Consider the following 21981-nt stretch of genomic DNA (forward strand, 5'->3'; position numbering starts at 1 on the left):
GTTTTTTGCTTCTGTTTTTTTTCCCCAGATCAATAGCCTCCTCTAGATACAATGTTGAAGAACGATTTGTGGAAGGTGAGTTTCTTCGATGAGTTTCACTGTTGTCTTCTAGAAAGGTAACCGCAGAATGCCGATCAAAGTCCAGGTTTCTTACAGCTACCACCACCACTTTGAGCTCATTTCGTTTCAAATTTTCAACAGGAGAAAGGGAATTCAAGATTGCGCCTGGGACTTTGTTCGAATTACCGTCGATAGGAGTACTGAAGGCAGGTTCCATATCAATAGGTTGTCTGACGGTTCCAGTAGCAGCACAGTAAGTCTGTGACAATCCCTCTCGATCGATTTGCACCGCTTGCTTTCGGGCCATAGGAACACTTAGGTCCAAAACCGTGTTGGGTTCATTAGAATTTTGAGAAAGTGTATTCTGAATCAGGCTCGGACTCGAAACAAGCCCAGTATTAGCTTTAATACTGGGCCCAGTACACATACTAGATCCCATTCCTGAAAACTTGTTTGACTTGGCTTTGACTGCCATTAAATTACATTGCCCATTGGGATTAGTCTCAGCTTTATGACCCTGACTACTTCCATTAATGACCTCTTTCCCTTTGGAATTTCGAACAGCACTATTATCAGAATGAGTTATCAAATTTAATTTATTAATTTATCATGAGTTATTCAATTCAAGTTCAATTAATCAATAAGAGTCATGTCAAATCATCAAGAATGAATCAATAACAAAAATAAATGTTGAAGCATACTTGAATCTATTGAAACTTGTGATTTTGACCTTCCAAATTAAGACATAAGTATTTTAGAGAATGTGACTCTCTTTTTTGAAGATGAGATGTCAGAAAAGTTATGTATTATTTAGAGATCATAACCCTAATATATAACTTTTGCACATTAAACTTAATTTCTAATCATCTCATCATCAATTAGAAATTAGTTATTAGACTCATACTTTATTTACGAAATGAAGTCTAATAAGTTTTAACCAAATTAGATCACTTTTAATTTGAGCTAACCTTTTAAGATAGTATATAATATGTAGTTGTCATTATTATATATGTAATGTCTATATTTTTCCACCACAATTTTATCCATGACCTTTGGTTTTGTGCAGTTTTACACATGAATTTTTATTTAATTCACCAAATCAAAGTATCCACTGGAGTGAGCTCAATACTAACCCTTTGCGTTCAATAGGCCCATTAAGGAGGTAGACGTTAGCTACGAGTTTTAAAGCTATTCCATACTTGGACACAGTTATATATATTATTTATTTTGTATGATGCACAAGTTTAATTGTGTTTATCAATTAAAATGTATGTCGAAACCACCTTAAAAACTGGTTTTGAAAACGAAAACGGGAGTCGCCACCAATCTTTTAAAGTGTGATTGGATCACTGTATAAAATGTTTTGGTCTACGAAATTACGAGAAAATAGGTTCGGGAGTCGGTTACGTTCGAGGAAGGATTAGCACCCTCGTAACGCCCAAAATTGGTACCAATTTGAATAATTTTGTCTTAATGTCAGAAATTTGAAAGAATTTAGAAATGAGATTTCCTTAAAACCGTAATATTTTAAGTTAAAAGTATCAAGATTCATTCGCTTCAAAAGAGTACAAACATCACATCCAGCATGATTGGACACAATATCTTTAAACTTTCGTAACTGAAATCATCTCATGATTTGTAAAACTAGTTTAAAAGGATATTTAGATATTTAAACAAACGAGAAATCGCAACCTAGCATGTTAGGGCACTATTTCCCGAATTCCTAAATATTCAAAACATTGCCTTACCTTTTAAAAAAATATTTTGGATTGAATGAAATATAAAGGTTTTTCAAATAATGATGCATTTAACATATTATTAATAGGTCAACATTGAATTAATAAAGCTACGTATTTTAGTATTTCATACAAATATAATGTAATAAATGATAATTACGACATACGTCACATAATATTTTGATATTTCATACATATATAATCACGAATAATATTAATAAACACATTATTATTTCATGCAAGAATACGACATAATAAACAATGAGGATAAAATATATAATCATATTTCATGACAATATGACTTACATAAATAAATAATTTTCATGTAACATATAAAATCAATGATAACAAGTAACTCGTGCAATGAACTTACATATTAAAATAACTAACACAAATACACTAGTAACATATGAACTTATATAAAGAAAATAAAACTTAAAAAGAATCATATATTTGGCACAATAAATAAATAAGGGAAATTTTAAAGTGTTTAATAAATACTAAAACGTAGTATAATATATTTATATATATATATATATATAATAAAATATTTTAGTGATAAATAAATTTTAATAATATATATATAAAAATAATGTTTAATAGTAATTTATAAAATTTTAAAACTGTACATGATGATATGTATTAAGATATAAATATATGATAAAATATAAAATAAAATGATATAATATAATGTATATAAAATTTATAGGAAACATATAATATAATAACATAAATAAAAATAATTTTGTTATTTATATAATTATCATTTAAAAAAATATAATACATATATTAAAAATATTTAATTAATAAAATATAAATAATACATATACCATATAAAATAATATAATAATATATATTAAAATAAATGGATTTCCAGTATTTAATAATAATATAAAATATAAAATAATAATATACATCAAATAATAAAATTTAAAATAAATAAATTTATAATATACATAAATAAAAATAATTTTATTATTTTTATACATAATTAACATTTTAAAATATATATAATACATATATTTAAAAATATTTAATTAATAAAATATAAATAATACATATACCATATAAAATAATATAATAATATATAATAAAATAAATGGATTTCAGTATTTAATAATAATATAAAATATAAAATAATAATATACATAAAATAATAAAATTTAAAATAAATAAATTTATAAGTATAAGAGGACTAAAATTAAAAACAATTAAAAAATTGGGCTAAAAATAAAAATATATATTTGGGCTTATTTGGAAAACGCATAAAAACCGAGGGACTCACTGGGCTATTTGCCCTAATCCCAAAACGACAAAGTTACTGTGAGGACCAAATTGAATCAAAGTTAAAGTATTAGGGTTAAATTAAAAATAAATAAAATTAAATTATAAAAATTAAAACACGGGAGGACCAATTGTGAAATTAACCCATTTTCCAAAAACAAGCGGATCCTCCCCGGGTAATCGGGTCAACACACGGATCCTAAGCCTTGAAACGATGCCGTTTTATGCTTATTGAGTTAAACCAAAACGGCACCATTTCGTTAGGGCTATATAAGCCAAGTGTTAAGCTTTAAAATCATTTTTGCACTCTGTTTCAAAAAAAAACGAAGAAGAATCCTCTGAACGAGGGCCTGGGGTGAGTTCCCGGAGTGCCATCGTGCCTCCGTCCAGGGGTTTGTACGCGCTCACGTGCCCTCGTCTACACCGCCATATACGGCGATCAGAAACTGGAAAATTTCCTTTTTCCGACGCGAATCAGAATGGTACATTTCCTTTTTCCTTTTTATTGTTCACAATATATATATATATATATATAAAATATTCACCTTTGTATACCTCGATCAACTGTAATACTCTTTTCTGTATATGTGTGTAAAAATAAACTTTTTATTGAATCTGTATATCTATATCCAAAAAAACCGTCCTCATTTACATATTAGAAAAGGGTTTTATAGCCCTTCTGCAAACTATTACATTTTGGGGAAAGAAATCTTCGATTTCTTTCCATGTTTGTTTCGTTTCTACTGCTTTTCTTTCTCTTTTTGCAGGTGTTCGCGAGAATGGTGGCGAGTACTCTGGCTTTGATTCGTGCGCCAATCACGGCGCGATTCGGAACTAGAGTCACGGCGATGATGGAGGACCACTAGAACGGCACGAGTCGAAAGGTCGAGACGCTTGGGATGGTTGCGGCACGAAGTTTCTGGAAACCCTAGGGTTTCCAAATCCAGTTTAGATTTTGGGCCTTCCTGGGCTTCGCTACTTTGGGTCTACTTGGGCCGTCCACTTGTGGGTTGGGTATAACCGAGTTTTGGGTAGTTTTAAGTATTCAGTTGGGCTAAAAAAAATGTAATCGGGTCTTTGGGTTTTACCGAGTTGGGTCAAAGAGTGTAACGGGTTAGTGGGCTTATATTGTAATTTGGGCTCTGTACATGGACTGTTTAAATAAATAAACATTCCTTTATTTATTTGTTTAAGGCCCGGGCAAATTTAGGTTATTACAATGTATTCTCAATGTTTCTAGTTGTTCTTGCATTATGCTACTTAATCTTTGATTTTGTCAGGTCGGTAAACAATATGAATAAAAAATTCTTCCTCCTCGTACTAATCGTTTACATTGGCATGGTTTCTAGCCCAATCTAAATGCCGAAACTGTAATGAAGTTTTGGGTTTGTATTAGTGATGGTGATGGGGTAGTTCCCTTCATCTCTTGTACAGGAGTCTTATTCTTTTGTTTTTTTTTTTTTTTGGTATCAAGGGCTAGGTCAGGTCTGCACAAACTTTTGTTTAAGCATAATCATCTCTTGAAAGGGTGAATTTGTTTGTGAAGTAGTGGTTGAACGAGGCTCATAACCAGCTGTGATTTTATTGTATTTTGTTCTTTTGTAATGCATCTTGAAGACAATTCGAAGTCACATATCTTATTTATTTAAAATCAATAAGACTCATGCCAAAATTCCATTTTCTCTTGTAGGTTAAAATTTTCATGTTCAGTGTCTTAAATAATTATTTTTAATATAAAATCAATAACCGTTAAATGCAATGATAAAACACAGTGCATTTTCAAGGAAAAATATAAGTTCAAATATTGAAGATAATATTATTGGAGGGACAATTACAAATTTTAAATATAAATCGTAAAACGGATATAAAAAATATCAAAAATAAATTACCCTTTATAATCAACTTATTTATATTTATTTAATTAAATAAATTGCCCTTTACAGTTTAATCTATACAATTTCACTAGCCTTTCCTGTAGGAGCAGCTGTGAGGAAGGGACCAAATGACAATAAGAGGAGAAATTTTGGAAGGGTTGAACAAGGAAACAATATAAAGTCAAAAGGAGAAGACAAAAAAATTGCTTTTTCCATTGATTTTAGTTCTTGTCTTATACTAATGAAATTATGCCATTGATATGTTCATAGTCATAAGTTTCAAGGAAATGGAACCCCCTGGTCTGAACCACAAAGCCAACTTGATATGAAGAAAAGAAAAGAAACCATAAATTATTATTTATTGAAAAGGCTAATATGTAAAGTATAAACACTGTCGAAACCATTTTTTTGAAAAACGGGAATCGACTTGGATTTTGAAAATAAAAACGAAAAAACGGGAGTCGCCACCAATCTTTTTGATGAGGTGTGATTGGATCACCTTAAATTAATCATTTTAATAAAAGTTAAGATTTACTAAAATGATAATTTTTGGTCTACGAAAATTAGAAAATGAGTTCGGGAGTCGGTTATGCACGAGGAAGGATTAGCACCCTCGATACACCCAGAATTGGTACCTAGTTGATTAATTAGCATCTTAGTGTCGAAAATTGAAAACTTGAAAGACTTTGAAATACGGTCCCTATTTAAAAAAACATTCGAATGTTAAAGACCTTCTCGTCTCGAAGCAACAAAATGTCATATCTAGTGAGTTAGGACACGACATCTCGAACTTTTGAGAATGAGCTTGCCTTTTACTTAAAAATCTGTGTATTTTAACTTCTTTTAAAAGGGATATTCGGTTAGTTAGGGTGAACGAGAAAAATCAAAACCCAGTAAGTTAGGACACGTTTCCTCGAATTTCCAAACACCGAATATTGCCTTTACTTGTGAAAAATCTTATTTCGAGGTAACAAAATGTCATACCCGGTAAGTTAGGGCACCACACCTCGTATCCTCGAGAATAAGCATTTTTTTAAAAACTCGTATTGCGATTTTTAAAAGAATATTCCGTTATTTAGATTAAATTAGAAAAGTCAAAACCCAGTAAGTTAGGGCATGATTCTCGAATTTCCAAATGCGGAATATTACTTCTATGAAAGGATTATTTTTGTTGGGTAAAGGATGATATAACGTAAATTTGTAAAAACAAAAAGAAATGAATCATGATGTTAACAAGCATAATAATAAATGAGTAGTATAAATGACAAAATGAAAGAAGTAAACAAGCTATGTAACTTAAGAAGAGAATAATAGGTAAAAATAATAAAAAACGATGTAAATAAAGATAAATAAGAATAATAAGAATAAGTAAAAGGAAACTTAATACTAAACCGATAAATAAATAAGTAATATATAAAATAGTAAAAGAAAAATAATAATAATGTTGCCAAAAGGTAAAAATGTGTTAATAAGGATAATAAAAAATGCTAATAATATAATAGTAATGATAATAGTAATAGTAGTAAAAATAAAAAATAATATAGTAAAAAATAAAATAATAATAATAGCAATAAAAAATAATAATAGTGATATTAGTAGTAATAGTAATAAAGTAATACTAATAAAAATAGTACTAATGTCAATAGTAATAAAATAAGGAAATAAAAATTGTAATGATAATAATGATGTAAATAGTAATATTAAAATAAAATAATAAGCAACAATAGTGAAAATAATAAATATAATGATATATAAAAATAATACTATATATATAAAGTATATATATACACGTATAATGAAATATATACAAATATTAATAATAAATATAATAGGGTAAAAATAGACATAATAATAACATGTGCATAATACGGTATAAAAAATATAATATAGTATTAAAATGTATACATAGTATATATACTAGGAATAATAATAATAGTAAAAACAACCATTAATAATGCTACATAAATAGATAAATAGTAATAGTATATACATAATTATAAAAATATATAAGTAACATATATAAAAATACAATATTAAAAAAAATATATATATATATATATATACGATACACATATATATTAGAAATGATAATAATGTTAAAAACAACTATTAATGATATTACATAAATATATACATATATATTAAAATGAATACATGATAATATTAAAAGTATGTACATAATATATATACATAATATATTAAAATATATACATAATATATGAAATATATATATATATATATATATATATATATATATAATCTTTAAAAATATATACATAATATAATATTAATATATATTTATGTAATATGGAGTATAATATATATATATATATATATATATATATATATTAAAAGAATACATATGTGACATACAAATACATTAACAAAAATAATAATATTAAAACTATTAATAATACTATATAATATATATATAAGTATTAAGTAAAAATAATAATAATGGGATGCTAATAAATAAAAATATAATAATGATAACAGTAATAAAATATAATAGTATGAATAACATTAAAAATTAACATAGAATAATGAGAAAAAGTAAAAAAAAAAAAAGGGACGAAATTGAATTGAAAATGGAAATTTTGAGGCGAATTCGAAATAAAACAAAAGGAATGGGTTTATTTGAACGCGCGCAAAACATAGGGGGACCGAAACAGTAATTATTTCTTTCCATCAAAACGCAGCAAATCAACGGGGACTAATTTGAAAATAGCGACAAATTTTGGGGCCAAATTAAAAATAAAAAATGATTTAATTGTAAGGTAATAAAAAAGCGGAGGGGCTAAATGCGCAAATAGCCTCTCCAATGAAAACACGCAGATCATGAAGTTGGAGCAGGTCGGATCGGGTCGGGTCATCTCAAAACGACATCGTTTTGGGCGTTTAAGGCCAATCCAAAAACGACGTCGTTTTGGTGACCTATATAAACCCAATTTTTTTTAAAAAAAAGTTCATTTCTTCTCTTTTTTAAAAAAAAAATCCCTTCTTTCTCTTTGTTCTCTGCAGAGGCCATTACTCCGATGAGGATTCCCGACCGATTGCCACCACGTCCCGCCGCCATCGCCGTCACCGGCCACCGCGCACGGTGGCCAAAAATTTCAAAAAGGTATTATTTTTTATTTTTAATATATAATTTTTTTGTATTTATAATATATATAAGTTTATGCAAGTTAATAGATTCGAAAATAAAACAAATATAAAAACTAAAATCACCTTAGGCCTTTGATTATGATATTGGTGTTTTGGTTGCTTGACTTGGTGCTATTCTCGTGCTATAATATTGCTAAAGTTGCTGTTTTTTGTTTTTGCTTTTGAAATGGAATGTTTGTATTCATGCCACAAAAAAAAATCCTCCTTACATTCGGTTCTTTCCCTGGCTTTAAAGCCATTTACAAAATTTATTATAAATATTTTGCTGTCTTTTTTTCTTTTTGGCTTTTGAGGTGCAAGTGGAGCAAGTGGAGGTGCTGCAGGGCGGTGGAGCAAGTGGATGTGCTGCAGGGCGGTGGAGCAGGTGGTGGCAGAGGGTAGTTGGCCCTAGGGTGGCGGCTAGCTAGTTTTTAGGGTTTTTCTCTTTTTTTTTTTTTTTTTCTGATAAGTATTGGGCTAGGGTTAGGCTGAAATTGGGTTTGGGTTAATGGGTTTTGGTTTTGGGTAGGTAGTTAGGTTTATTTCGGGCCAATATTGGGCCTCAACAAACACAATTGTGATGAAAAAAATAAATTTACCCCTTTTTTTTCTAATTCGTTACAAATAAAACGTCAATTTAATCTCTTTTGCTATAGATTATTAGTAAAAATAAAAGGTAAACTTAAAGCATTTCTACCCTTTTATAGAATATGTAAAAATACTCATAATTCTTCTTCGACCTTAACCTTTAAATAAGAGTATAAATGCATACCAACTGAACTAACACTCAATGAATTAATCGCATCTATTTTGTTGATTAGAGAAATTCATTAAACCAATCAGGCTATTAAATAAAGGTCTCAGAGATGTCATATGTGAATAAATTGACAAAAGAAAGAAAAATAACTTTCATCATTATAAATGAAAAGTGAAAAAGCAAAAGGAATGACTATTATTTGATTTATAGGAGAAATTTTAACTCTATAAATGATAATTTTATAATTTTATTTACTTTTATAATTTATATATTTAAAAATATTTTTTAAATTTTTATAATCTAAATTGAATTAATAGAATATATAAATAATAAGATTAAATTTATTATATTTTTAAAATTATAATTAAATTGATAAAATATGTAAATATTTAGAACTAAAAACATCAACATCTGTTAACAATTTAACTTATAAATAACCTGTTAAAACCATTTTTGAACAAAATTAGTTTGATGGTATTTTAGAAAACATAAAATTTTAATTTAATGAATATGGGCAACATTAGAATTAAATGCGTGCAAACTTGATAGGTCCAAATAAATAACACGTCAAACGCACTTGTATCAACATCACGAAATTCAACTATATTTCAGAAAAAAATATTTATCTGCAAATATATTTAGGACTTTTTTATGGTGTATGTCATGACAGTTATTATATAACAAGAAATTAGCAATGTAAAAAAGGCATGGAGTGGAGATATAATTAGAACAAAAAATTTACAAAATAGAGACACTTGGGCTATATGAAGATACTTCAAATTTGAAGGGACATGGAATCTCACTATAATATTAAGGCTTTAGAATATCTTCAAAAACATCACTCACATATCTCAACAACATCAAGAGAAAAAAAAAAAAAAAGAGTTGCAAAAGAGAACTATACCGAAGAGCCAAGAATTGTGATGTTGTGAGTGGTTACAGATATGGAAGCATAGACACTAAATTTGAGAACTTGAACACTGCTGCACTGCCACACAGATCAAAGACTTGATGGTTTAGTTTAAAGGAAGAAGGTAGTGAAATTGTTGATGGGAAAATGGAGGTTCTAATCCGGCCCGTTCCTTGTTGGAGAGAATTGTCTCCAGCTTTTTCCTTGTTTAAAGGTTCTCACCCCAAAGCCCTTGTATTTTTTTTTTTAAACTCAAAAAGGAACTCCTTTTTAACTTCCTTTCTCCCCACCGCACTAGAGGTGTGAATGGGCCGGGCCGGGCCGGGTTCGAGCCGGGCCCACAAAAAATTTCAGGCCCATTTTCTAGGCCCAGGCCCGGCCCGGCCCGAAATATGGGCTTAAAAATTTGCCCAAGCCCGGCCCAAAATAAAATTGTTAAGTCCGAGCCCGACCCGGCCCGGCCCATATTAAATTTTTTTAACTTATTTTATTAAATAAAAAAATTTAAAATATATTAAATAATCAAATACATTTAAAACAAATATTAAAACAAGAAACAAATAAAAAATATATTAAAACAATTCTTAAAACAATACACAAATTGAAAATATATAATAAAAATTGATTATATTAAAATTAAAATTAAAATATAAATATAATTAAAAATAAAAAATATATTTATTATATAATTCGGGCCGGGCCGGGCCGGGCCCGGGCCAAAAAAATTTTACCCGAGCCCGGCCCATTTTCTAAACGGGCCTCATTTTTGTGCCCAAACCCATATTTCGGGCCTATATTTTTACCTAAACCCTCCTATTTTTCGGGCGGGCCACCCGGCTCGGCCCATGCACACCTCTACACCGCACCCATGCAACTGCATATAATATTATATGTACGTAATATGTATATATTATATGTATGTAATATGTATTATATATTATACAATCCCACATATATATATATACATATAGCATTTTGTCTCTCATTGCACATCGGGGTTGTACAAGTGTTGCAGTTGAAGCAGTGAGAGGTGTACATTCTTGTCTTGATAATTTTAACAAAGATTATTTTCAAAGATACTTTCGATATTTCTAATTTAAAAAGAAATTTAGTTTCAATTGCTTGTTAATTTAATGACGTTTTACTGTGACTTTTAATAATAATATTGTAATTTTTAGAAATTGTTCACTTATCTATAAAGGATTGATGGAAAACAATCCCTATTTTTGTTAGAGTTGTGTGATCCAAATTCTAAAACATTACTTGCAAGTCAAGTTAAACAAAAATATATTTTCTTTCTAGAAGATTTAGTATTTATTAGTATAATATATTTAACATTTATTAGCATAGTTTATTTGACTTGCTAATTTAGGCTATAAATAGGCTCTTTTACAACCTTAGAAAGAAACACCCATTAGAGATTAGAACTCATAACATATTTAGAGAATTTTGTGTTTACGTTTTGAGGGTTCTTTGTTTTCAGGTTTTCGGGATTTAGTTTTATCTCCATCTTTTGTACTCTTCGTTGTTTTGACATTATAGTAAAATTATCTTTGCCCGTGGTTTTTTTATCCTCTTTGGAGGAGTTTTTCCACGTTAAATTTGTGTGTTCAATTTCTCAATTTCTTCTGCTATTTTTCTTGCTCGTTGCTTAACCGGATTGATTCCTAACAAGTGGTATAAGAGCTAGTTCAATTTTCATATATCAGCCCGTTCAGAGATGGCAGCAACAAAGTTTGAAATTGAGAAGTTCGATGGTGAGACAAATTTCAATCTATGGTAAGTTCGAATGATGACAATTCTAGTTCAAACCGGCTTGAAAAAGGTAGTTACCGAGAAAAAGACTGAGAATCTAAATCAAACAGAATGAGAAGAGCTTGATGAAAAGGCCTTGTCTACAATCTAGTTGTGCCCCGCGAATACGGTATTGCAGGAGGTATTGATGGAGAAGACCTCATCCGCCTTGTGGAAAAGGTTAGAAACTCTTTATGCGACTAAGTCTCTGGCTAACTATTTAGTGTTGAAACAATGTGTATTTACGTTTCGCATAAACGAATGTGAGCTTCTTAGAGATCACATTAGTCAATTCATTACTCTTTTAAATAATTTAAAGAACGTTGAGGTTCATATTGATGATGAAGATCAAGCTATGCTATTATTGTGCTCTTTACACCATTCATACAAGTCTTTCAGGGAAACTGTAGCACCCCAAACCCGGCCCAGTCGTTAAGGCCGAATCCGATGTGCCACTTTGAAGTCAAAAACCCGTGTTCCCTTTTTAGTGTTTTAAAAAGCCGACTTTTGTCAAACTAACCAAGTGAATGGAAGTTGGGCACCAGGTAGGTATCCATAACAGAGGAGGTGAGCCATGAAGGCTGCTTAAGTACCAAGCTCTCCGATTGGATCCAATCCTAGACATGCCCACATCCATTGCCACACTTGGTTATAACAAGTTGAAATTTCTTTGAGTGATTATCTTTGGTAAATCGAATATTCATGACGTCGTGTTATTTTAAAAAAAAAACAATTATCGTTTTGAAATCACGCCCTAAGTCTAGCCCATTTGAATTAGTATCCATCAATTTAAAGTTGTTTTTAATAATATAATCCCAGAAAAATCAAAGAAGAAAATAAAGTTAAAATAGCCTTATTACAACCCAAAAATTAAATAGCAATTAAAAATAACTTAAGAAAACCAGTTTCTTTTTCAAACCCAAAAGTATTCACCATGGCCACTCTGAATCCCCTCCGGCTCCAAGTCACCCACATCAAGGCTCACCTACAAGGTTAAAGAAGGGGTGAGTTTGGGGAAACTTAGTGTGTAAGGAAAACCCATTCAAAGCCCAAGTCAGCTCAAGCCCATTGGGCCTAAGCCCATTCAGGTAACAGTGGTACTGGGCCAGAGCCCTTTTCAGATTACAATAAACTGGGCCTTAGCCCTTTATTCAGATAACAGTATGGCCCATAGGCCCATTTCAAAATACATGCAACATCAGTAAACATATGCAAGCCCATTTGGGAGACTACTCAACCCACCAACCACTACACTCCACCGTACCAACCATACACTCCATGTGGGAATAGCTCAACCCACCCATTAACACTCCACAGTTGCACCTTTGCTTTGCTCGATTAACGATAAATTGAGGCAAAGCCTCCAATACGTGGACAAGCCACTTTCAGTACTTCCTCTGTCAATATCTCAGTCCCATGCATCGATAATAACAACATGGCATGCAGATGAATTAACAACATCAAACATGCATTTAGGTCAATTTAACCCTATGGGTATTTGGTAATTTATCTCCTAGGGGTAAAAGCGTAAATTTTCTACTTTTAAAGGTATTTCAGTAATTTATCTATTTTAGGGTTTTTCATGCATATTCCTACTTTTCACGTACTAACGAATCACGTCATCGAGGGTTCTTACGAATTGGGCCGTTTGGCCCATCATTCCAATTTTGGCCCATTAAGCCCAAAAATATCGAGGGCACAGAAATCATGCACTTTGCAGTCCAAATTTTGCAGCTTACCAAAAACATTAATCGATTTACCTCACGAGCATTCGCACACTCGCAAATCTACAAAATACGGTTTTCGGCATTTCGGCTTTTCGACTTTTGCCGATCCAGACTAAGAAAGAGGGTGTTAGTTACACACCTGTTTGCGACGATATGCTGACGAGATCCACACACGAACCGCCTACAGTTGGATTACTAACACGTTAATCTAACTATTCAAATACAAACTACGTATTAACCCCTTACAATATTCGGCCAACCACACCTACAGATCATAGTAAGCTTATAAGAAATCAATAAGCAACTCATTAACAAATTTTTGTCAATGTTTACCACATAATCATAATTTCACTGCAAGCTGTCTTCCTGAGCAATAGTCACTAAATTATTTATAACTGGAGCTACAAAACTCCAAATCAAGTGCCGTTAATTTTCCCTGAAAATAGACTCATATATCTTCTATCCATAAAATTTTCAGAATTTTTGGTATGGCCAATCAATACCAGATTTTTCTTAAAGTTTCCCATGTTTCACTGTTTGACTAATCTGACTACTCTTCATTACGAATCAAATTTCTCATTGTACAGAATTCAAAATATGTTTTCGTTTATTCCATTTGAAACTAGACTCATTAAGATTTAATTACATAATTTATGCAGCTTCTAACTCATCTCCTACAATTTATGGTGATTTTCCAAAGTCACGTTACTGCTACTGTCCCAAGCAGATTTATTACCAAATCACTCTTTCACACCTAACTTGCATGCTTGTTAGTTAAACATGTATATCACCAATCAATCATCACATATCTATGATTTTGCTTAAGTATAATCTCCATTTCATCATTTTAAAGCACAACATGTTAGCCGATTTTTCCCCTTAGCATCTAAGGCACATGCTTGCTCATTTGTTTGGCTCAACTTCACCTATCTTCCATTTTTCATCAAAAGAACATGAAACAACAACCATTTCCTTCATTTTAATTCATGACTAAATGCTCACAACACAACTAAAAACCAAAATATGCTTCAAGAGTTAAGGTAGAATCAAGAAGAACTCATGAACATCAAGATAGAAGCAAACTACCATGAACTTACCTTCAATTTTCTTCCCCAAGTGACCGAACATTCAAGAGCTTTCTCCTCTCCTTTCTCTTCTCTAACTTTAGGCTATGATGAACAAAGATAGACAAAACTTTGTTTTTTTCACCCCTTTTTCTTTTAATAAAATTTCATATTTCATCCATTTAATTCTTTAATACAAAAGACATGAAATTCCCATCATGGAACATTTACCTAAACCATTATCATGGAACATTTACCTAACCCATTATCATGGAATATTTACCTAATCCATTATCATGAAACATTTACCTAACCCATTATCAATTTGTATCAATTTGTACCATAAATTATGGATATCAAGTGCTCATATTGTCTACAACAACATGATGGCTGGCCACTTCATGTAAAATGGGAGGTTTGTTATGCAAATCCTCCAATTTTGCACTCCTATTTATTTGGCCACTTCAATTTAGCCTATAGCATTTTCAAACATTTTCACATAGGTTCTATTTCATAATTTCACCCCCTTTTTCTTATGGAACAAAAATTAACTAAAATTGTCGGGTTCTATCTTAAGCTTGGCTTTCTAGAGGCCCACTAACATAATTAAACTTATGCCAACATTCACAGAATTTCGAAAATTGGGGCGTTACAGAAACTCTGATTTATGGCAGAGACAAACTCTCGTTCGAAGATGTGAAGGGTCATTTGTTGAGTAGAGACAAACTCAACAATGAGCTTCATTTGGATAGCAAGGCAGATAGGCAAGCTTCCGTTTAGTTAGCATCAAAGAAACGTGTCAAGAGGTGCCGCTATTGTAAAAAGTTAGGTCACGTCAAAGCAGATTGTTATAAACTGCGAAATAAAAGAGCTGCTAAGAGTAACGAGGAAGATGTAGTTGGCACTAATTTGGTCGATGAAAACTGTGATGATTTCTTGTTAGTGTCAACGAGCGAAAACTCTAATCTCACATCCGAATGGATCCTAGATTCGGGATATTCTTTCCACATGTGTCCTAATAGAGAATGGTTCTCCACATACAGTTCGGTTGAAGGTGGATTTGTGCGCATGGGAAACGATTCATCTAGTAAGATAATTGGTATTGGTACTGTTAAAATTAGGATACACGATGAGACGATTATGACACTCTCAGATGTCAGGTATTTACCTGATTTACAAAATAATCTTATCTCCTTAAGTATTTTAGACTTGAAAGGATGCAGAATCAACATCGATTCAAGCGGTATTAAAGTATCTCGTAGAGCTCTCGTTTTGTTAAAAGGTAAAAGAACCGGAAGTCTTTATATTTTGGAAGGATCTACAGTGACCGATGAAATCGAATGTCCCTCGTCCGTTACGGAGTCAAAGTCAACTCGTTTGGAGCGGAGGCAACTTGGTCATAGGAGGGAAAAATGTATGACCGTTTCGTTGAAAAGAGGTTCTCTTTGGATGCAGGTTTTGAAAAGTTAGGGCATTGTGTTCATGAAAATCAGACCCGGTTTAGTTTTGATTTAGCAGTGCACAAGTCAAAGGCTAGAAGTCTTCTAGCTTCTAAGCACAGATTCGACTCAGTTAATTCCCTACATAGTTCAAGATAGGCCCGTGGCAAGCTTTGACAAAGATGGCGTTGAAAGAATTCGTGTCAATGTGGAGATTATTAGAGTTGTATGACCCAAATTCTAAGAGATTGCTTACAAGTCAAGTTAAATAAAAATATATTTTCTTTCTAGGAGATTTAGTATTTATTAGTATAATATATTTCACATTTATTAGCATAGTTTATTTGACTTGCTAATTTAGCCTATAAATAGGCTCTTTTACAACCTTAGAAAGACACACCCATTAGAGATTAGAACTCATAACACATTTAGAGAATTTTGTGTTTATGTTTTGAGGGTTTTTTGTTTTCGGGTTTTCGGGGTTTAGTTTTATCTCCATCTTTTATAATCTTCGGTTTTTTTGCCATTATAGTAAATTTATCTTTACCTGTGGTTTTTTTATCCTCTTTGGAGGAGTTTTTCCACGTTAAATTTGTGTGTTCAATTTCTCAATTTCTTCTACTATTTTTCTTGCTCGTTGCTTAATAGGGTTGACTCCTAACAATTTTATCAAATGAAAGATGTACACAATGATAGAAATTGAAATTACGAATAAGGAACTTAAAACTTTTCACTCTAATGAGATGTACTTTTAATATTTGAGACTTGGCTGTATTAAGTAAGAAAAAACCACTAACTTGTGAAAGATGACATCTTAAGTATACTTAGAGAAGTTTTTCTCTAACAATGTAAATCTTACTTAAAAAGTAAGATTACCAAGTAATCTTTTATTAAAAAAGGTACAAGGGTAATTCAAGCTTCAGATCTTGTGCACACAATGTATGTGGCCCAAAAAATTATGATTCGTTTTTCTTTTAGATTAGGAAGGCCTACAATAAGTATGAAAATGTAAAGAAAAACTGAGTCCAATATATTAGGTAGGGAAAGTTTGAACATTTATTCAAGGTTCTTTAGTTGTAAACTATGTAATTTGGTTGGTGTTGATTAATAATGATCTAAAGTTTGTACATTTATAGAAGTGGATGATCTAAACCGGTTGTAATGGCCCAAAATTGCCCGAGCCCGTAAAATAAATAAATAAAAAGAAAACAAAAACAAAAATTCATTAAATAATAAAGTCCATTTACAAAGCCCAAAACCCTTAGCCCAAATACCTAAAACCCAACAACTAAACTCAAATCAGTAAAGCCCAATAAGGCCTAAACCCTAAACTGAAACAGAAAACCCTAGGGTTTCCAGAAGCTTCGAGCCGCAAACTCCAAATGTCACACCCCTTTCGTCTTGCGGCATTTCAATGACCCCTCATCAACGCCTCCATTGCCGCTGTGACTACTGTAATCTGCACACGAATCAACACCCCATCGTCGCCGGATTTCACGCTGGTACCTGCAAAAAAGGAAAGAAGAACAACAGAGGCAATACAAATATGGCAGGGAGTAAAATCAAACATGTAAAATATTGTTTTCAGTGGCTATAAAAGCCTGAATCAAAATGATGTAAAGGGGTTTTTTAGGCACATATACAATAAAATACAGCAGTTTATCAAGAATACTGAGGTTTTTTTTTTACAAAAATATATACGATAACAATCAGGAAACAGGGGTGATTTACTTTTATTCTATCTCTTGTTTTTTTTTTTTGTTGTGAATATATACAAATGTCACTAAAATAAGAGAAAGGAGATTTACCGATTGAACTCACGCTAAAAAATGGAAGCTTTTCAACTTCCAGCCACTGTGATCGACGAGGTCGACGGCGGCGCGTGGGAGCGCGGGCCCGAGGACCGGAGCTTGGTCCGACGGAGGTCGGAGCTCGGAGGGATTCTTCTCTCTTCTTTTCCAGAGCAAATTTTTTTTAAATCTAAAGCTAAAATGAAGTTTCAAGTTTTTTTTTATATTTATAAATAACCCATACGACGTCGTTTTGGAATGACCGTTTAGTGACCAAAACGGTGTCGTTTCAAAATTTAGGATCCGCGCGTTGACCCGAGATCGGGGTAGGATCCGCACGTTTTTGTTTAAAGGGCTAATTGCCCAATTGATCCTCCCGCTTTTTTATTGTTTATAATTTCGTTTTATTTTTATTTTAAATTGGCCCTAACCTTTATATTTAGTTCAATTTAGTCCTAATGACCATTAAAATCTATTCTGAAGAATGACGTCGTTTTGGGGAATTAGGGCTAATTGCCCAGTGAGTCCCTCAGTTTTTAATGTGCATTTCAATTAAGCCCAAAATTTTTTATTTATTTGTAATTAACCCAAAATTTTTAATTAAAATTCGATTTTAATCCTTTTTATATATTTAATTTATTTTAAATACTATGTATATTATTTATTTTATAAATATTAGTTATATATAAAAATAGTATATATCTTATTTTTATTTATTTATATAATTATTCATTATATTATTTATATTATTATACATTTTATTTATAAATTTTATTATATTATATATTTTACTACGTATATTATTCCTTACATTTTTTATTTTATTATAAATTATATATTCTTTTATTATTTATTAATTGTGTAAATTTTTTTAAAAAATTTACAATTATTATTAAATAATATATATATCATATTATGTAAAATTCCAAAAAAATTTATAAAATTTTGCACCTATTTAATATAGTATTATTTATATAAATGTATATGGAATTATGATATCATCTAATATATTTTAAAAAATTTCTCTTTTATTGTTTATATATTACTTTAAATATTTTTATATCGTTTATTTTTTTTCAATTTTTAAAAATTTGTTTGTCCTTTTTATATATCTTTTTATTTCTTTGTGTAACGCCCAATTTTTGGGAATTCGTGAATGTTGGCATAGGTTTAATTATGTTTGTGGGCCTCTAGAAGGCCCAAGCTTAAGATAGAACCGGTAATTTTAGTTAATTTTGTTCCATAAGAAAAAGGGAGTGAAATTATGAAATAGGACTTATGTGAAAATGTTTGAAAATGCTATAGGCTAAATTGAGGTGGCCAAATAAATAGGAGTGCAAAATAGGAGGATTTGCATGACAAACCTCCCATTTTACATGAAGTGGCTAGCCATCATGTTGTTGTAGACAATATGAGTACTTGATATCCATAATTTATGGTACAAATTGATACAAATTGATAATGGGTTAGGTAAATGTTCTATGATAATGGATTAGGTAAATATTCCATGATAATGGGTTAGGTAAATGTTTCATGATAATGGTTTAGGTAAATGTTTCATGATAAGAAATTCATGTCTTTTGTATTAAAAATTAAATGGATGAAATATGAAGTTTTATTAAAAGAAAAGGGGTGAAAAGAACAAAGTTTTGTCCATCTTTGTTCATCCTAGCCTAAAGTTAGAGAAGAGAAAGGAGAGGAGAAAGCTCTTAAATGTTCGGTCACTTGGGGAAGAAAATTGAAGGTAAGTTCATGGTAGTTTGCTTCTATCTTGATGTTCATGAGTTCTTCTTGATTCTATCTTAACTCTTGAAGCATATTTTGATTTTTAGTTGTGTTGTGAGCATTTAGTCATGAATTAAAATGAAGGAAATGGTTGTTGTTTCATGTTCTTTTGATGAAAAATGGAAGATAGGTGAAGTTGAGCCAAACAAATGAGCATGCATGTGCCTTAGATGCTAAAGGGAAAAATCGGCTAACATGTTGTGCTTTAAAATGATGAAATGGAGATTATGCTTAAGTAAAAATCATAGATATGTGATGATTGATTGGTGATATACATGTTTAAATAACATGCATGCAAGATAGGTGTATGAAAGAGTGATTTGGTAATAAATCTGCTTGGGACAGCAGCAGTAACGTGACTTTGGAAAATCACCATAAGTTGTGGGAGATGAATTAGAAGCTTAATAAATTATGTAATTAAATCTTAATGAGTCTAGTTTCAAATGGAATAAACGAGAACATATTTTGAATTCTGTACAATGAGAAATTTGATTCAGTAATGAAGTGTGGTCAGATTAGTCAAACAGTGAAACATGGGAAACTTTGAGAAAAATCTGGTATTGATTGGCTAAACCAAAAATTCTGAAAATTTTATGGATAGAAGATATATGAGTCTATTTTCAAGGAAAATTAACGGAACTTGATTTGGAGTTTCGTAGCTCCAGTTATAAATAATTTAGTGACTGTTGCTCAGGAAGACAGCTTGCAGTGAAATTATGATTATGTGGTAAACATTGACAAAAATTTGTTAATGAGTTGCTTATTGATTTCTTATAAGCTTACTATGATCTGTAGGTGTGGTTGGCGAATATTGTAAGGGGTTAATCGTAGTTTGTATTTGAATAGTTAGATTAACGTTTTAGTAATCCAATTGTAGGCGGTTCGTGTGTGGATCTCACAAGATATCGTCGCAAACAGTGTGTAACTAACACCCTCTTTCTTAGTCTAGATCGGCAAAAGCGAAATGCGAAATGCCAAAAGCGGTATTTTGTAGATTTGCGAGTGTCTGAATGCTCGTGAGGTAAATCGATTAATGTTTTTGGTAAGTTGCAATGTTTGACTGCAAAGTGCATGATTTCTATGCCTCGATATTTTTGGGCTTAATGGGCCAAAATTGGAATGATGGGTCAACGGCCCAATTCGGTAAGAACCCTCGATGCGTGATTACGTTAGTACGTGAAAAGTAGGAATATGCATGAAAAACCCTAAAATAGATAAATTACTGAAATACCTTTAAAAGTGGAAAATTTACGCTTTACCCTAGTAGATAAATTACCAAATACCCCTAGGGTTAAATTGACCTAAATGCATGTTTGATTGTTGTTATTTATGCATGCCATGTTGTTATTATCGATGCATGGGACTGGGATATTGACGGAGGAAGTACTGAAAGTGGCTTGTCCACGATCTTGGAGGCTTTGCCTCAATTTATCGATAATGAGCAAAAAGGTCAAGAATCGTGGAGTGTTGGGTTGGGTGGGTTGAGCTATTCCCACATGGAGTGTATGGTGGTAGGGTGGAGTGTAGTGGTTGGTGGGTTGAGTAGTCTCCCAAATGGGCTTGCATATGTTATTGATGTTGCATGTATTTTGAAATGGGCCTATGGGCCATACTGTTATCTGAATAAGGGGCTAAGACCCAGTTTATTGTAATCTGAAAAGGGCTCTGGCCCAGTACCACTGTTACCCAAATGGGCTTGCATATGTTATTGATGTTGCATGTATTTTGAAATGGGCCTATGGGCCATCATCATTATCTGAATAAGGGCTAAGGCCCGTTTATTGTAATCAAAAGGGCTCGCCCAAGACCACTGTTACTGAATGGGCTTAGGCCCAATGGGCTTGAGTGACTTGGACTTTCAATGGGTTTTCCTTACACACTGAGTTTCCCCAAACTCACCCCTTTTATTTTCATCCACGCAGGAAATCCCCAACCATAGTGGGCTTGGAGCTATGAGGGAATTTGGAGTGGCCACCCGTTCTGAAAGTTTGATTTTCTTTTGGTGAACTGGACATCCTTTTAATTACGTTTAAGGTTTTGGGCTTTTAAATGTAATAAGGCCGCTTATTTATTTTTGATGGTTTTTAATATGTATTACTAAGATAGGTAATACTTATTTTAACTGTTGAAATTAGATAGCTTTAGGGCGCGTTTTCAAAAACAACAGTTGATTTCAAAATAACACGACAAGAAGCAAAGCTTCCGCAATGAAAGTATTTTCCAAAATTAATCACTTTTCCTAAAAATGACTTAATCGAATCGGTTTCCTAGAAATATCCATGACGTTAAGGTGTGGCAATGGCGGTATGCATGTCTAGGATTGGATCCGAAGGAGGTTGGTACTTAGCAATCCGATGGACTCACCACCTCTTTTCCGGTTTCCTACAGTGCACACTTCCATTCACTTTAACCCTTAATGAATTAATCTTTTGAACATCAAGTACGATTTTCTAGACTTAGAATGGAATTTTTTTTTTTTACGTTTTTGATGTGGCATGCCGGATCCGGCCATAACTTCTGGGCCGGGTTTGGGGTGCTACACTTTGGTATTGTTTTAATATGTTAATTTTATCTCATAAATTATTTGTTATTTTTATGTTATTTATTTATTGTTATA

General features: G+C 31.7%; 3 long non-coding RNA genes across 3 annotated transcripts; 2 read left to right on the forward strand and 1 right to left on the reverse strand.

Moving 5' to 3' along the window:
* Nucleotides 1-3381: 3381 nt before the first annotated feature.
* Nucleotides 3382-4404, forward strand: LOC128282281 (uncharacterized). Its single transcript, XR_008272503.1, has 2 exons — nucleotides 3382-3562; nucleotides 3848-4404. It is a non-coding gene; the product is annotated as an uncharacterized LOC128282281 (long non-coding RNA).
* A 7939-nt stretch (nucleotides 4405-12343) lies between these two features.
* Nucleotides 12344-14514, reverse strand: LOC128282282 (uncharacterized). Its single transcript, XR_008272504.1, has 3 exons — nucleotides 14384-14514; nucleotides 13426-13467; nucleotides 12344-12544 (listed from the first exon to the last, which is right to left on the reverse strand). It is a non-coding gene; the product is annotated as an uncharacterized LOC128282282 (long non-coding RNA).
* A 4690-nt stretch (nucleotides 14515-19204) lies between these two features.
* Nucleotides 19205-21528, forward strand: LOC128282283 (uncharacterized). The gene is made up of 2 exons (XR_008272505.1): nucleotides 19205-19323; nucleotides 21287-21528. It is a non-coding gene; the product is annotated as an uncharacterized LOC128282283 (long non-coding RNA).
* Nucleotides 21529-21981: the final 453 nt, after the last annotated feature.

The sequence above is a fragment of the Gossypium arboreum genome, chromosome 10 (assembly GCF_025698485.1).
Source record: "Gossypium arboreum isolate Shixiya-1 chromosome 10, ASM2569848v2, whole genome shotgun sequence".
NCBI lineage: Eukaryota > Viridiplantae > Streptophyta > Magnoliopsida > Malvales > Malvaceae > Gossypium > Gossypium arboreum.